This window comes from Nyctereutes procyonoides, unplaced genomic scaffold, assembly GCF_905146905.1.
Source record: "Nyctereutes procyonoides isolate TBG_1078 unplaced genomic scaffold, NYPRO_anot_genome, whole genome shotgun sequence".
NCBI classification, from domain to species: Eukaryota; Metazoa; Chordata; class Mammalia; order Carnivora; family Canidae; genus Nyctereutes; species Nyctereutes procyonoides.
In genome coordinates this window covers 6,363,232-6,380,016 of record NW_026575134.1, presented here as the reverse complement: position 1 = coordinate 6,380,016, position 16,785 = coordinate 6,363,232, and the positions used below count along the sequence as shown (strand labels likewise).

The following is a 16,785-nucleotide window of genomic DNA, read 5'->3' as shown; positions in this document are numbered from 1 at the left end:
TATGAAACCAAAATGTCATTTTCTATCTTTAACAAATCCAATGAACAGAAACACAATCAAGAGCCAAGAATCTGAATAATTTTTTTACCTTGCAAGATCAGTGTGTATGACTGTGTATGTGTGTGTATGCACATGTCTGTGAATACATATTTGAACATTCAGATATGAATACATATCTGTGAACATATTTGAACACTGATTCCGCAGTGTCTGGTAGGTAGCATTCATTTCAAAAGGCTTCAGGAGACTGACATAAATGTTTTCCTGTTTCCACTGTCCAGTCCTGTGACTACCTTCTGGAGAATATATCTGTACAATTCTTGAAAGGACAAAGCAAGTATAGACCAGGATTATGTGTCTTAAACCAATTCATATGAATCACAGTGGAAATTCACTTTACATTATTGCAAGTGGCTATTATCCTTAATTTTGAGGATAAGATGGCAAAATTTAAAATTGAGTCTCAAATAAGAAGATGGAAGAATTTAAAATCAGCTGAGGGCAGCCCCGGTGGCGCAGTGGTTTAGCGCCGCCTACAGCCCGGGGTGTGATCCTGGAGACCAGGGATCAAGTCCCACGTCAGGCTCCCTGCATGGAGCCTGCTTCTCTCTCGGCCTGTGACTCTGCCCCACCCCCCTCAATAAATAAAAAATAAAATCTTTAAATAAATAAATAAACAAACAAGTAAATAAGTAAATGAAATCAGCTGAATGCCATTTTCAATAAGAATAAAACAAATAAGGATCCCTGGGTGGCTCAGCCATTTAGCACCTGCCTTTGGCCCAGGGCGTGATCCTGGAGTCCCGGGATCGATTCCCGCATCAGGCTCCCTGCCTTGAGCCTCCTTCTCCTCCCTCTGCCTGTGCCTCTGCCTCTCTCTGTCTCTCATGAATGAATAAATAAAATCTTAAAAAAAAAAAAAAAAGAATAAAACAAATTGGGGCACCTGTGTAGAATAGTCAGTTAAGCATCTGCTTTGGATTCAGGTCATGATCCTGGGGCCCGGGATTAAGTGCCACATCGGGCTCCCTGCTCAGCAGGTAGTCTGCTTCTTCCTCTCCTTCTGCTCCTCCTCCCTGCTTGTTCTCTCTCAAATAAATTAATAAAATCTTAAAAAGAAAAAAAAAAGAATAAAACAAACTGAAAATCCTAAGTTGCTGTCGATTCATTCAATGAACATATATTTGCCAACTGCACTCAAAATACCAGGTACCACGCTATGCACTGGAAATACGGCAGAGACAGGTGGTTTGTGGACCTTATTACATTGTAGTGGAAGGCAATAAACAATAAGATTAATTAGTGATAAATACAGTGGGGGAAAAAAGTGTCAAGATAATCAAGAGACAAGCCACAGACTGGAAGAAAATATTTTTGCAAAAGACATATTTGATAAAAGGGCTGTTGCCCAAAGTATACAAAGAACTCAAAGTCAACAATAGGAAAATAAACCTAATTAAAAATTGGGAAAAAATCTGAACTATCTCACCAAAGATGTACAGATGTGCATATAAGCATATGCAAAGATACTCAATGTCATTTGTCATCAGGGAGCTATAAATTAAAAGAATGAGATACCATTATGTACCTATTAGAACCACAAAAATCCAAAACATTAAAACACCATCAAACGGATGTGGAGCAACCACTGATGGTGGGACTGCTAAAGGTTACATCCCAGTGGCTTACAAAACTAACCTACATACCTACCTAAACAAATAGATGAACAAATGTATGTGTCATATGTGAAAATCAGTAAAGAGAAACCACTAAAACGGAGTCTGGAGGTTGGGCAGGGATAGCTCTTCTGCCTATCACTTATCCCCAAATGCAAATCCAACAGGAAGAGAGGGACCTTGCAGGTGGAAACTACTTTTCCATCCCAACAGCAAGAAGAAAGGTTTTCCCTTTTCCTGACCACACCACCACCTGGCTCTGCCCACAACAGCCCAGCCAGTGGGAGACAACCACCACTCAGCCAATGAGGAGCTACTGTACTTCAATGAAATCAAAGAGGAAATTAAAAAAAAAAATCTTGAGGCAAATGAAAATGAAAACAACATTTCAATACCTATGAAACACAAAAAGAAGCAGTTCTAACAGGGGAATTTATAATGATGCAGGCCTCATCCACATAAAGAAACAAAACCTCCAATAAACAATCAACATCTAAAGAAATAAAAAAAGAAGAAAAAACAAAGCACAAAGTTAGTAGAGGGAAGGAAATAATAAAGATTAGAGTGTAAATAAATGAAATAGAGACTAAAAAACAATAGGAACGATTGATAAAACCTAAGAGCTAATTCTTTGAAAAGATAAAACTGATAACCCTTTAGCCAATTCATCAAGAAAACAAATGAGTGGTTTCAAATAAATAACATCAAAAAAGAAAGATAATTGATACTACAGAAATACAAAGGATCAAGGGACTACTGTATGAATTATATGCTAACACATTGGAAAACCTGGAAGAAATGGATAAATACCTAGAAACATACAACTTCTATGACTGCATCATTAGGAATTAGAAAATCTGAATGGACTTATTACTGGTGATTACATTGAATCAATAATTAAAAAAAAAAACAAAACACTTCTCAGCAAACAAAAGTCCAGGGACAGACAGCTTCAAAGGTAAATTCTACCAAACTTATAATAAAAGTTACAACTAACCTTCTCCAAGTATTCCAAAAAATTCAAGAAGAATGAATGCTTCTAAATTTTATGAGGCCAGCATTACTCTGATACCTAACCCAAAGACACTACAAAAAAAAAAAAATTACAGACCAATATCCCTGATGTGAACATAGATGCAAAAATCCTCAACAAAACATAAGCAAAATGAATTTAAAAATACATCAAAAGGATTATAGGCCATGATCCAGATGGACTGATTCCAAGGACACAAGGATAGTTCAATACCCACAAATCAATGTGATTCACTGAATTAACAAGACGAAAGACAAAAAACATATGTTCATCTCAACTGATGGAGACAAAATAGCACTTGACAAAATCCAACAGCCATTTAGGATAAGAACTCTCAACAAAGTGGATATAGAGGAAACAGGCCTCAATATAATAAAGGCAAAAACATATGATAAACACACAGCTAACATCATACTCCCCAGTGAAAAACTGAAAGCTCTTCCTATAAGATAAGGTACAAGACAAGGATGCCCCCTCTCACCACTTTTATTCAACAGCAATTAGCCAAAAAAAGGGAGGAGGGAGGGAGGGAGGGAGGAAGGAGGGAAGGAAGGAAGGAAGGAAGGAAGGAAGGAAGGAAGGAAGGAAGGAAGGAAGAAAGAAGGAAGAAGGAAGAGCAAGCGGGCATCCTCCCTGGAAAGAAGTAGAACTTTCACTATGTGCAGATGACATGATACTACATATAGAAAACCTTAAAACCCCTACCAAAAAATTGTTAAAACTAATAAATAAATTCAGTGAAGGTGCAGGATACAAAATCAATGTTGTATTTCTATAAACTAATAACAATCAGAGAAATTAAGAAAATAATCTTATTTACAATAGCATCAAAAAGAATAAAATACCTAGGAGTAAATTTAATCAACAAAGTGAAAGACCTGCACTCTGAAAACTCTAAGACTCCAGTGATAAAAATGAAGATGACACAAACAAATGGAAAGATATATCATGCTCATGGAATGGAATAATTAATATCGGGATGTCTGGGTGGCTCAGCGGTTGAGGGTCTGCCTTTGGCTCAGGGCGTGATCCCAGATTCTGGGGATCAAGTCCCACATCAGGCTCCTTGCATGGAGCCTGCTTCTCTTCCCTCTGCCTGTGTCTCTCTCTTTCTGTGTCTCTCATAAATAAATAAAATCTTTAAAAAAAAAAAGGAATGATTAATATTGTTAAATGTCTATACTTCCCAAAGTAATCTACAGATTCAATGTAATCCCTATCAAAATACCAATGGCATTTTTCACAGACATAGAAAAAAACCACCCTAAAATTGCTATGGAACCACAAAAGATCCCAAATAGCGAAAGTAATCTTGGGAAAGAACACAGCTCAAGGTATCATACTCCCTACAGATTTCAAGTAATCCAGAGTCTGTTGTAGGTACAAAACAAACAAATGGATCAAACGAAGTGAACAGATACTCTAGAATAAACCTACACATATATCATCATCAAGTTATACTAAAGGAAGCAAGAATATACACTGAAGAAGTCTCTTCAATAAATGTTGGGAAAACTGGACTGCAAAGGAATGAAACTGAACCAGTTTCTTACACCATATACATAAATAAATACCAAATGGATTAAAGACCCGGCACTCTTTTTTTTAAATTAATTAATTTATTTTTATTTATGATAGTCACAGAGAGAGAGAGAGAGAGAGAGAGAGAGAGAGAGAGAGAGAGAGAGGCAGAGACATAGGCAGAGGGAGAAGCAGGCTCCATGCACCGGGAGCCTGACGTGGGATTCGATCCCGAAGACCTGGCACTCTTAGAAGAAAATATAGGTAGTTAGCTTTCTGACATTCATCTTGGCAACAATTTTTCAGATATGTCTCCTCATGCAAGAACAACAAAAGGGATATTAAACTTGTAAGTTTTTTACAGAGCATAGGAAACCATCAACACAATAAAAAGGTAATCTATTTGCAAATGATATATCTGATAAGGGATTAACATCCAAAATATATTTTAAAGAACCTCATACAACCCAAATTTTAAAAAAAATTAAAAAATAGGCAGTAGATCTGAATAGACATTTTTCCAAAGAAGACATACAGATGGCCTACAGACACATAAAACAATACTCAACATCACTAATCACCAGGGAAATGCAAATCAAAACCTCAATAAGACAACACCTCACACCTGTCAGGATGGCTATCATCAAAAAAGAAGTAACTATTGGTAAGAATGTGGAGAAAAGAGACACACATGCACTGTTGGTGAGATGTAAATTGGTAACAGTATGGTGGTTTCTCAAAAAATTAAAAGTAGAAAATACCATACAACCCAGCAATTCCTCTTTTGGTTATTTATCCAAAGAAAATGAAAACACTAATGCAACAAAACATACACACCCCTATGTTCACTGTAGCTTTATTTAAAATAGGCAAGGTATGGAAGCAACCTAGGTGCCCACTGATGGATAAATGGGTGAAGAAGATGTGATAAATATACACAATGGAACAGTACTCAGCCATAAAAAGGAATGAAATCTTGCCATTCACAACAATATGAATTGACCTGGGGGGGTTATACTAAGTGAAGTAAGTCAGAGAGAGAAAGACAAATGTTGTATGATTTTACTTACATGTAGAATCTAATGAATGAAACCAATGAACAAACAAGAGAGAAACACACTCATAGGTACAGAGAAAATGATGGTTTGCCAGAGTGGAGGAAGGTGGTGGTGACAGACCAAATAGGTGAAGAAGATTAAGAGGTACAATATTCTAGTTATAAAATAAAACACAGGATGTAATGTACAGTATAGGGAATATAGTTAATATTGTAAGAACTTTGTATAGTGACAGATGGTAACTGGACATCACAGTGATGATTTTGTAACATATATAAATCCTGAAAAAAAATCCTAAATCACTGTTACACACCTGAACTAGTTTAATATTGTATGTCAATTATTTCCCAGTACAAAAATAAATCCTAAAAAAATCAAATTTAAAAAATAAGGTAAAATCAAAAAATTTAAAAGGCAAAAAAATGATCAAATTGAGGACAGTATTTCTGATGGGGAGGATCGAAGGTAGGATGGGAAGAAAGATACATGTGGACAGAGAGTGTTGGGGAGGTAGAATTTTACTTCTACCATCTTAGAACCTCCAGCTGAGCCTGAGAATTAGCACAGATTAACAGGGCAAAAGCATACAGAACTTATTTTTGCGTGTACATGGAAGCCTTCCATAAGGAAATGAAGACTTAAGGAACTGGCAAAACCCAGGTGCTTCTATGTGAGCAAGGACAGATGATTGTGGAAATAATAACTAAAATATACAGCAAACCTAAAAGAAAATAGTAATTATTTTAACAAGGTCTGTCTGTACCGAATACTCAGTCTCGACCTCTGACTTTGGTGATACGAATGTTTCCTCCCTGGACAGGGAGGGCATCTCTCACGTGGGAGGTCTGAGCGCCCTTCTTCATACCTGCTGTTTTTCAAGTGCCTTTAGCTAAGGTGGAATATGTTGCCACTCTTCAATATATTCCAGGTTCTCACATTGTTCTTACATTAGGGGATCCATTCATAGAAACCCATACCTTATATATGTGATACACAGGTTCTTTGTCATATATTTTTATATAGAAACATTTTTAAAATATAAAATATAAGCTCTGTGCCAAACATATAGTAAATGTCCAAGAAATACTATTTTCAATGGGAGGGGAAAGCTCCTACATCCATAATAGTAGAATTCAATCACATATACGCTGGAAGGTCTCTATAAAAATGGGACCTATTTTTTAAGGATAAAAAGGAACTTGAAGAAATAGATCAAAATGTTCACAACTTCTAGGTGATGAGAGGCAGAGTTAATTTTTTTCTGGATCTTCATATTTACCCGTACTTTCAAATCTTCTGCATTAAGCATGCTTGAACTACCAAGAGTGACAACAGAATCAAATAGAACAGTCAATGATACAATGTCTCATGCAAATTATGTCTTTAAATATCTGTCATAAGAATAAAAAAGTAAATGTCTTATTTTTTAAATATTATCAAACTACTAAATAACTTTGCATGCACCATTTTATCCTAGCAAAGTCACTCAAAGACCAATACAGTATACATTCTAAAGATCCCTTGTGCTCCTCTGCATGGCTTATTAATAGCTTAACTAACTCCTCACTTGGTTAGTTAGAATATCCCAAAGATACTGCGAAAACATAGCAGTGGGGCCAAATACCTACTCCATTCTTCATTTAATCTATCTAGGCCTTTGCACTATAAAGCCCCAACAGGGGATCCCTGGGTGGCGCAGCGGTTTGGCGCCTGCCTTTGGCCCGGGGCGCGATCCTGGAGACCCAGGATCGAGTCCCACGTGGGGCTCCCTGCATGGAGCCTGCTTCTCCCTCTGCCTGTGTCTCTGCCTCTCTCTCTCTCTGTGATGACTATCATAAAGAAAATTTAAAAAATTCTTAAAAAAAATAAATAAAAATAAAGCCCCAACAGTACTGCTATAAAGAATAATGGAGATAATATCATTAAAAACAATCTGTAATCTGTAAAGGGCAAGGCAATTGAAAGTCATTCATACTGTCCTATACTTTTGAGTACTTGGGAGGCATAATCAGGTTTGTAACCCCAGTGACTATCAAAGAATTCCTGAAACAAGTTCAATAATGGCTTCTTAAATAGAATTTTTAAATGTGTCTTCCTCCTCCCCCACCCAATAGTAGTTCTAACACTTCTGTTTTATAGATTATAAACCTCCAATGACTAAGATGGTCTGTGATAAAAATCAAAACTATTCTTAAAATCCAGCTCTGGGTAAGCTTTCCTTCTGTCTTATGTGTGTTATATCTTCCTAACAATACTCTGTGTTTATACTCACAAGTAGAAACTATTAACTTGTCTTGGGTTCAGCATAACACAGTGTTCGGCAAATGGTAAGTATTTAATACACAACAGGGATTCTTTCTTTCTTGTTCCAAAAATAAAAGCTCAATAGCCTTCAGGAAGAGTTGGGAGAAATTACCCTAAATACATAAAACTGCTGGTGATACTACCGTAGGCAAATTGATGATAAGCCACTCTTTGTGTTATAAAAGAATGAACATAGCAACATGCTTTGTTCATAATTTCAGCCTGACGTAATCCTGAAGTTGAAGTGTATGATTTGTGACAAATGGACCTGATTCAAGGACAAGATTTCCTTGATGAATAGGCTTTACTGAGTTATTCACAGAGGGAATAAATATACACAATTCAGTAACAGGGCTTATCTTCAGGATTTTTAAGGGCAGGCTTCCCATGACCACTCTCATTTCAACCCAGTCTGTGGTTTCCATAGCTGGCATAGCTTATGCCATGGCGTAAGCATTAGGCATTTTCAAAACTGCTGATAAACTGATAGAGTTGTTTGGTTGAAGGTAATTTTAAAGGTTATTAGCCAAGTTTACTTTTCAACAGATATTACACTTTGGTTTTCTTAGACACTGTCTATACAAAAGTAGCCCTTCAGGTTTTTTTCTTCCCCAACACACAAGCCACATGACATTTAAATGCACAAATACATGTCAGGCTGTAGAATAAGTAAGTACATTCACAGTAACACCATCTCCTCCCACACTCGAGGAAACAAATTGAAAACTATTAGAAAATTAAGTGTAAGTCTACCCCAATTTGTACTGTTAAAGTAAATTAATTACAAGCTTAATCCAACTCCTAGATTTAACAAACTACCTGCTAAATATCTCATGACCATTCACTTCTCTGAATTATAGAGGGATATTGTGACACAGAGAAAGTTAATTACACATATGGGGTGGGGTGCTACTGGTATACAGTTCAAGAGAATTTACATGAAAAGTCTTTTTAAGGAACCTTACAATGAATTTGAAAAAAAGCCAGATGTTAATCAGTAGCTCATTTGTACCACTGGAATAAAATAATTAATGTGCTACTCTGCTGATTCCTTTAATAGTAAAAGCCTTTCCAAAAACTACTACCCATTAATATTTGATATTCATATGAGAACCTACAATTCTAAGAATAAGGTTCCAGAAACTGTTTTTTGTGGAAGTTGACAGGAGCCATTCAAAACAGATGATAATTCTTTCTATGACATATACTTTATCACAACTTACTGCTAATTCCCCTGCCAATTTCAAAGGGTCTGGAAAGACTAGAGTGGAACTGAGGGAACTAGAGAATCAAGTTACCTAGAGACCCTCCAATGTTCAGGGTTCAATCAGATCCTTGACACAAAGCAGACAAAAAACAAGGTGCAAACAGACTCACGGGACTGGACACCTCACCCTTCTTTAGCCACCAAGGAAGACTGATGTTTTTAAGTGGTAGAGTTATTACTTGGGTTGTGAACAAATACCTCCTCCTTAACAGTTCCTTTGAACACTATTCTAGAAACTTCAGTTCTATCAAAGAATTTCCATTGAAATTGGTTGTTTCCTTTTTGTTGTTAAAAATAATAGAATCAATATCTTCAATGAAGCATTGGTTGATATGAAAAGAAATTAAGAATGCCTTCTATTTTGTTTTATATACTGAGTCATGAAAGACATGAAAACACAGCTATTATGTATTTGTGGTTTATTTAGAGAAACATTCTGGCAAATTAGCATGGTTAAGTGTTACTTATTAGTAACGTTGGTTTAATAGTAATTTTAAAAAACAGAAACTACCAGCTTATTTCAAGAATTCAAGTCAAATTTTCATTCTGAATAAAATTTCAATTAATGCAAACAACTTGGCTACACTATTAAAGCAACCAAATAGTAAGGAGACATTTAATGAATAAACTAACCTGTTAATAACACTTTGCCTGAGTAGACTTTTTCAGAGATACTGTGTTCTGGCTACATGAGGCTGGCTTTATTTCTTTCAATAAATTAGAGAAGGGAAAAAGGTGTGAAAGGGGATGTGACAATCACACTTAATCCACACCAGGCTGCCATATGCCACTTTTTGTCCTTTGCTGGTTCATTGATTATTCATGAATTCACTACCTGAAAAGTGCTATATTTATCTTTACAGCCACAAAGCTGTCAATTCAGTTCCAAGCAAGCCTGTCTTTGTTTTCAATGAAATATACAGTTTGTGCAAGAAAAGGCCTTGTGTATGTGACACTGCCCTGTGCTATAATATAAATATTTAAAAAAAAAAACAACACTGATATAAGTGAGTTTCCATTTTGGTCCTAGCTTGAGCCTTATTATTATTTTTAATGACTGTTACATCAAAAGAAAAATGAAGCAGTTTCAGCTTTTAGAGCCTTTAGCCTCTAAGGATTTCCACAAGAGGCCCTGAATCCTGCTCCCTGTATTTTGTTATCAATGGTCTTACTGTTTCCATTTCTTTTATTCTTTTATACATGCTTGTTTCTGGCAAGTTTACTCTGCTATTAACTTACCTGCTTACAGCTACCTGAGTTCTAAGCACTGCTTCGCTGGGATGCATTACATCAGCTCTAGCTCAAAGTCTGTCCTAGAATTTCCTTTTCCCATATACAGTCATCTCCATGAAAGATTTCACAGGTAATTCAAATTCCAACTTGTTTGCCAGCAACTAAAGAAGACATATTTTTAAACGGTATAAAAAGAGACACTTAGCTTTTATCATGACCAGTTAAGAAGATAGGGAAAACAAGCTTGCCTAAAGACATTTTAAATGCTACCTTGATGGCTGTAAGCTTACAACTGTCACCACAAATCCATCATATTTGTCCTAAAGGAGAAAGATCAGAGAGAGAAAACAGATTAAAAATGTGTGTCCTAAAATTTCCTTGACTAGCCTGAAGAATAAAAAAGCAAAGTGAAATCTACACTCCAAAATTACTGTCATTTAAAGGTTCTGATAAATAATGCCAAAAATGCAAATTGAATTTAATTTTCCCTCAGTGTACCCAACAATAATTTTGACATGAAAGTTCAAAACATGATAAAGGTTAAGAGTTAGTGATTGAGGGAAAAGACCTAATACAAAGTAAAAACTGCCCTTCATAAATAGTTCCAACATATGATGCATTCCTCCATGGGTTTATTTCAATTTAACTTGTGAGGATCCCCAAACTTAAAAATTTCTTTGTAACTCAAAACTATGATTAAGACTTATACCTCCATTATCAAGAAAATAAAGCAGAGTGAGCCTTGATATTTCAGAACTCCACTATGATGTAAGACTAGTCATCAAATTTCTAAAGTCATTAAAGCATGAGATCAATGTTTATACCTAAGAAAACAAAACAAAACAAAACAAAAGATTCAAATACAGGTTGAATGTTTTCATGATTTTAAAAAAAATTTTGAATTGCAGAGACTTATCCACATCAGTGTATAACTGTTTTATAGGATTATCTACTCCCAGAAGTTCCTAAATTATTTGTTCTTGATCCAATGCATGACTACTTGTTCAGTCATCCAGGACAAAAACTTGGGCCCCTTCTAGCACCCTGCTTTCATTAGTCAGGATTAGATCCAGCTGCATATGGCCATCTACAACAAGAACAAAAACATATACAGACAAAACCCAGGCTTACATAAGATAGAAACTGATTGTATTCTCTCTCTCTCTCTCTCTCTCTCTCTCTCTCTCACACACACACATACACACACACACACACACACACACACACACACACAAAGCCCTGATATAGTCAGTTCAGTGTACAGTAGTTCAGGGTGTTGGGACTCTTTCCCACATGATGATGTGCTATTCTCAACCAGTGAGACACTGGGGTCCACTTTGGGGTCCACGACATCAAGATGGCTGCTTGAGTTCCTGCTATCACCTGTACATAATAGCCAGTAGGAAAGAGGGGAAGCAGGAGTCAATCAGAAGATTTTTTGGGTTTCTGAGGCAAGATGGCCAAAGAGTAGGGCACCTCGTTTCATCTGGTCTCTTGAACTTAGCTAGGTGACTATCAAATCATTCTGAACACCTAAGAACTGTGGGAATTTTACAAATAGAAAAGTGACCAGTGTTTGCAAGGTAGGAGGTACAGAGATGTGGATCTGTGGGGATATACTGGAAGATAAACGGCCGAGGGAGAAAGCCTACATAAGCCAGCTACCAGAAAGTGATTTAGTCCCAGAGCACAAAATTGGAACTTTTAGAGGTCTACTCCAGTGAGAGACAGGCCTGACTGAAAGGTGCTCAGCTGGAGAAGGAGGCAGGATCCTAAGTGGAACAGTGTCGTCTCAGGATCCCTGGGGTCATAGAAAGAAAGGGGGTGCTGCGCATTCCCAAGCACTGGGGTGGGGAAACTGCTTACAGTCAGATGCCAGGAGGGAGGTCTCAGCTCAGTTTCCCATAAAACCACACACCGCAGCCTGACAGGACAACCACTTTCTACGCAGGGGCCCTGCAAAGGGCAGAAACGCAGGGAACTTCCCTCTTCCCCAGGAGAATCGATGGGGGGCATGGACGTCAGGAGTCTGCAGAGTTCGGCTAAACAAAGGTGAAGACTGTTTTTCCCTGAGGGTTTGGGGGGGGGGCTGCCATCATTCAGCTCCGGGCTGGAGGTGGGGGCTTGGCCATTTTTATTTTCATCCCCTAAAGCAGCACAGAAAGCCTTCAGGCAACAAAAGCCATACAGAACAACCCCATGGAGCTTACAGGGGCCGGCCCCCCTGCAAGGGGCATCTCAACTGTGCCCAGGCGAACCTGAAGATCTGCACAGCAGGCCCCTACCCCAGAAGAGAAGCTGAAAATTAGGTGAATACCAAGGTTACCAAGTGCACAGAACTGCAAAACTGCAGTGCTACAGGAAAATATTATATAAGATTTGAGGGTTTTTTTCTCATGAAAAAACTGTCAGTTTAAAATTTACCTTTTTTTCCCCCTTATCAACTAGTTTCTTATTTGTTCAACTGTTTTTAAGTCTTTTTTTTAACTTTCATTTTTCCATTTACTTTTTATAGGTATCTTCTCCATCATTAGCTTTGTTTCACTGTATTCAATTTTATTTTTGTATAAGTTTTTGCTTTCTTTACAATTGTGGGGTATAGTGTCTTCTAACACACAGGCCAAAATATACACACTCAGGACCAAGTGGATCACCCTGTTTTGTCCATCCTGTGAAATTATATTCTCTCTCCTCCCCCAATTTTTTCTTTTTTCTTTCCCTTTCCTTTCAATTTTTTTTTTTCCTTTCCTTTTTTGGTTTCTGACCTCTTTGGATTTGTGCACTGTGTATTTCACTTGGGTCATAGTTGATATTTTTTATTTATGTTCAACCATTGTTCTCTAGGCAAAAGTACTAAAAGGAGGACTTCATAACAAAGGAAAGAACCAGAGGTAATACTCTCTCCCAAGATCTAATCAATATGGATACTAAGTAAGATGTCAGAGCTGGAATTCAGGATAATGATTATAAAGTTACTACCTGGGCTTGAAAAGAGCAAAAAAGACACTAGAGAATCTCTTAGTGTAGAAATAAAATCCCATCAGGTTGAAACTAAAACTGCTGTAACTGAGATGCAGTCTAAAATGGATGTCTAACGGGGAGGGTAAATGAAGCAAAAGAGGGAGTTGGTGACAGAAGAAGATTCAGCAATCAGAAAGAACAAATATCTACCATTTACACGGATATGAATGGAACTAGAGGGTATTATGCTGACTGAAATAAGTCAGAGAAGGACAATTATCATATGGTTTCATTCACATGTGGAACATAAGAAATAGTGCAGAGGACCATAATGGAAGACAGAGAAAACTCAATGGGAAAAAATCCAAGAGGGAGACAAACCATGAGTCTCTTATGAGTTAACCACCTCTTAACTCTGGTAAACAGACTGAGGGTTGCTGAAGGGGAGAGGGTGGGGGGTAGGGTGACTGGGTTATGGGTATTAATGATCACATGTGATGTGATGAGCACTTGGGTGTTATTGCAACTGATGAATTATTGAAAACTACATCTGAAACTAATGATGTACTATATGTTGGCTAATTGAATTTAAATTGGAAAAACTAAAAATCAATAAACTAGATCTCAAAATAAGACAGAAAAACATATATATACAAAACAAAGTAAAATACACTGAAAGGAATCAGAAAATATGGACAGAAGTATATTGTTGTAAGGCTTATGCATGAAACATTATTTAAAAATACATTGATAAAGTTAGATATATATTGTAAACCTTAGAGTAATGCTAAAAGAGAAAAGGATAGCTAATATGCCAATAATGCAGACAAATGGAATCACAAAAAATACTTTGTTAATCCAATGAAAGCATTTTTCATGAAATAGGGAATATGAAATGTGGAAAACAAAGAACAACATGGAAAGATCCTCTTCTTTCATCTGAGAAATGACTTAGTACAGAAAGGAGGGCTCAGTAAGGTTCTTATTTCACAATGGGTCAAGAAGTTTTTTACCAATAAAAAATTTCCCTGCTATGGAGTGAACAAATGCAGAAAGTCAGAATTATGAATTCTTTCTAGTACTCCTAGCATAGAATCAGATTTCCTGAAAAGACAGAAAGTTTCAGTGAATTCAAGCCTCCCAGCTACATAAAGAATTACATTTGAAAGGGCTGGGGGATTCAGTTGTCCAAACTAACTCATATCACAATGACCTACTGAAGCTTTTGCAAAATTGAGCCCCCAACACCAGTTAATGCTACAACAGCCATTGGGCAAGGAGAAAAAAACCTGGTGCTGCATCAAGTCAAGGATTTTGCAGGAGTTACATGTGTTGGCCACAACTTGGCAAGTTAGGCTGTCAAATGTACACCTAAATCTATGACCAAGTCAGCTCAATGAAATAGGTAATCAGGCTATATGGCCCAGCATTTTCCTCCTCCGTCAAGTAAGAAAAAAGATGTACATCTCACTCAGGCTCCATCATAAAGAATAAAGTTATAAGCAGCTTCATTTATACCCATAAAGGTAATTTCTCTGATAAATATTGTGAGGTGACAAAAATAATTTCTTAAGAGTTAGGTCAGTGCAGTTAGGAGTACTGGATCAGTATCTGACCTTGAATTCCTAAAAAGCAGCAGCCTATATAGCAAAACAGTTTCACAGTTTTGTTTTGTTTTTTTAAGATTTTATTTATTTATTCATGAGAGATACAGAGAGAGAGAGAGAAAGAGAGAGAGAGAGAGAGAGAGGCAGAGACTCAGGCAGAGGGAGAAGCAGATTCCACGCAGGGAGCCCGATGGGGGACTCAATCCCAGGACTCCAGGATCACGCCCTCAGCCAAAGGCAGGCGCTAAACCGCTGAGCCACCCAAGGATCCCCGAGTTTCACAGTTTTAAGTAGCCTCTTAACATTAGTTGTGTTTTGTAAAACTAATATCCAAATACTGAAAAGGTGTATCCTAAGGACATTCATTGTTGACTCAGAGTAAACAGTCTTATAGTGGGTTGTTTTATCCAAGGATCTAGATGAGAAACATGGAGCCATGTAAAAGGGAAATCAAGGTAGCTAACGAAATCATCAGATGATGCAGGAAGAGCAAGAGTCAAAGCGAGTGACTTTTTCTAAGGAGCAGTATAAGTACTTGTATTACTTATCTATCGCTATTGAAACAAATCAACACAAATTTAGTGGCTTGAAACAACACAAATGTATTATCTTATAGTTCTGTTACTCAGAAGTCTAACACAGATCTCACTGAGTTAAGATCAAGGTATCGGTAGGATGCATTCTCTTCTGGGGGCCTACTCCTCATGCTGTTCTCTCTTCCAATTCCCTCTCCCACAAAGACTCCTGTGATTACATTGGATTCACCAAGTTAATCCAAGATAATCTTCATATTTTAAGGTCAGCAGACTAGCAACCATAATTCCCCCTTGCCATGTAACCAAACATTCAGATGTTCCAAGGATTAGGACATGGACATCTCTAGGGGAAGAGGCATTCATTATTCTGCATAACATAGTGCCCCAGGCAGCTTCCTTTTCTCCACTAGTTTGCAATGTTGGTTAAAAGGGAAAAACTATACAGATTGGGGAAAATATGGGTAACCATTGTGGTTCCAAGTCCACACTTTTATAGGTCTTAAAGTATGAACAAAGATCCAAGGAAGCATTAACATTACTGCACATTGGACTGGCCCAGAATAGAGTGGCTGGGAAACATTAGTGCCAACAATCAGAAGCACAAACAGGCAAAAGCAAAACGGGGAAAGCAGAGTGAGTGAGGGAGTTCAAGATTTGGCACTAGCTGCAACATCTTACTTACACAAGTCACTTGACTTCCGTGTTTTACTTTCCTCATCTATAAAATGAAAACGGTGATCTAAATTATCCTCTAAAGTCTCTTCCAAGTCAAAATGCTATGATGCAATGAAATAGGGGAGAACAGAGAAAAAGACCTGAAGTTTACTTTCCTTACATTTGAAACCAGGGCTTAGTACTTCATATTCCATTAGGAATGGAGAGTAGAAAAAGTAGACTTTTAAATTTTGAGGCCAAACAAATGATACCTTGAAAACAGTAAGTATGAGGGAAAATCTGACTATAGCATTTTCATCACTTAACTTTTCAACTCAATCCATTTAAGTAAAAAGAGCCAACAGATGACATATTTTGATGATTCTAATGATTCTGATCAGAATCATCAAAATACATAAAATGATAATACTATGCCATTAAGAAAGGAAATAAAATTTCAGAAAGTTAGCCATTCTTTAGTGTTGGGCAGGAAGAAATGAGAAAAGTGGAGGAACTAGTTTGTAGGAAGTAAAAAGTATCATTCAGGAAGAATAATTTATGAATTATGAAATAGTAACCAACTGATTAATAAACACCTCATAACACAACCCTAATAATGAACAAAAAAATTAACCAAATGAATGGCCGGCCATTCTACATGATCTCAGAATACTAATTTTAAAATGATAAAGTACTGAAATATATTATGTAGTTAATCCTTATGACAAGAATATTATCCATAATATGTGAATATTTATGGATTGTAGGAATTTCACACATTTAACATAACTAAATCCCTACACACAGTATGTAGACTTTTTTTTCTCAGAATGAATTGAGTATAATTAGTAACCATCTTAGATAAATTTACCAGAGGAACACTGAAAAGTATAAAAAATTACAAAGGGAAATCCTCTCTAAGTAATCTAGATGTC

At 36.9% G+C, this 16,785-nt stretch overlaps 1 protein-coding gene across 7 annotated transcripts in view; it reads right to left on the bottom strand.

The window, feature by feature from the left end:
* Nucleotides 1-16,785, bottom strand: part of LOC129494437 (cytochrome c oxidase assembly factor 1 homolog) — a 96,088-nt gene that overhangs the window by 16,840 nt on the left and 62,463 nt on the right. Inside the window, exons 3-4 of one of the 7 annotated variants that reach the window (XM_055301350.1) lie at nucleotides 10,363-10,412; nucleotides 10,099-10,253 (exon numbers count right to left, since the gene is read on the bottom strand). The exons of 5 other annotated variants lie outside the window; for them this stretch is intronic. The gene's annotated coding sequence lies outside the window, so the exon portion shown is untranslated. The remainder of the gene's footprint in view (nucleotides 1-10,098; nucleotides 10,254-10,362; nucleotides 10,413-16,785) is intronic. One more of the 7 variants, XM_055301351.1, reaches the window with a different exon arrangement.